The sequence below is a fragment of the Triticum aestivum genome, chromosome 6D (genome assembly GCF_018294505.1).
Source record: "Triticum aestivum cultivar Chinese Spring chromosome 6D, IWGSC CS RefSeq v2.1, whole genome shotgun sequence".
NCBI classification, from domain to species: Eukaryota; Viridiplantae; Streptophyta; class Magnoliopsida; order Poales; family Poaceae; genus Triticum; species Triticum aestivum.
In genome coordinates this window covers 487,402,484-487,404,121 of record NC_057811.1, presented here as the reverse complement: position 1 = coordinate 487,404,121, position 1,638 = coordinate 487,402,484, and positions in this window count along the sequence as shown.

Below are 1,638 nucleotides of genomic sequence, written 5' to 3'. Positions count from 1 at the left end.
GTAGCGCGTGGTAGCATTCACAAGATGACATAGATATTCGTAAAGCACACACGGATCTGAAAGGTTCAGACCCGTTGACTAATAACCTCTGTCACAAGCATAACATGATCAAACCAGAACTCATTGAGTGTTAATCACATAGTGATGTGAACTAGATTGTTGACTCTAGTAAACTCTTTGGATGTTGGTCACATGGTGATGTGACCTGTGAGTGTTAATCATGTTGGGGATCGTAGCAGAATTCTAAAATTTTCTATGCATCACCAAGATCCATCTATGGAGTATACTAGCAACGAGGGGAAAGGAGTGCATCTACATACCCTTGTAGATCGCGAGCGGAAGCGTTCAAGTGAACGGGGTTGATGGAGTCGTACTCGCCGTGATCCAAATCACCGATGACCGAGTGCCGAACGGACGGCACCTCCGCGTTCAACACACGTACGGAGCAGCGATGTCTCCTCCTTCTTGATCCAGCAAGGGGGAAGGAGAGGTTGATGGAGATCTAGCAGCACGACGGGCGTGGTGGTGGATGTAGCGGGATCTCGGCAGGGCTTCACCAAGCTTCTGCGAGAGGGAGAGGTGTTAAAGGGGGAGAGGGAGGCGCCAAGGGCTGTGGTGCTGCTGCCCTCCCTCCCCCCCACTATATATAGGCCCCCTGGGAGGGGGGGCGCCGGCCCTGGATCCCATCTACAAGGGGGGCGGCGGCCAGGGGGGAAGCTTGCCCCCCAAGGCAAGTGGGGTGCCCCCCACCCCTAGGGTTTCCAACCCTAGGCGCAGGGGGAGGCCCAAGGGGGGCGCCCCAGCCCACTAAGGGCTGGTTCCCTTCCCACTTCAGCCCATGGGGCCCTCCGGGATAGGTGGCCCCACCCGGTGGACCCCCGGGACCCTTCCGGTGGTCCCGGTACAATACCGATAACCCCCGAAACTTTCCCGGTGGCCGAAACTGGACTTCCTATATATAATTCTTTACCTCCGGACCATTCCGGAACTCCTCGTGACGTCCGGGATCTCATCCGGGACTCCGAAAAACTTTCGGGTTTCCGCATACTAATATCTCTACAACCCTAGCGTCACCGAACCTTAAGTGTGTAGACCCTACGGGTTCGGGAGACATGCAGACATGACCGAGACACCTCTCCGGTCAATAACCAACAGCGGGATCTGGATACCCATGTTGGCTCCCACATGTTCCACGATGATCTCATCGGATGAACCACGATGTCGAGGATTCAATCAATCCCGTATACAATTCCCTTTGTCAATCGGTATGTTACTTGCCCGAGATTCGATCGTCGGTATCCCAATACCTTGTTCAATCTCGTTACCGGCAAGTCTCTTTACTCGTACCGTAACGCATGATCCCGTGACTAACTCCTTAGTCACATTGAGCTCATTATGATGATGCATTACCGAGTGGGCCCAGAGATACCTCTCCGTCATACGGAGTGACAAATCCCAGTCTCGATCCGTGCCAACCCAACAGACACTTTCAGAGATACCCGTAGTGTACCTTTATAGTCACCCAGTTACGTTGTGACGTTTGGTACACCCAAAGCACTCCTACGGCATCCGGGAGTTACACGATCTCATGGTCTAAGGAAAAGATACTTGACATTGGAAAAGCTCTAGCAAACGAAC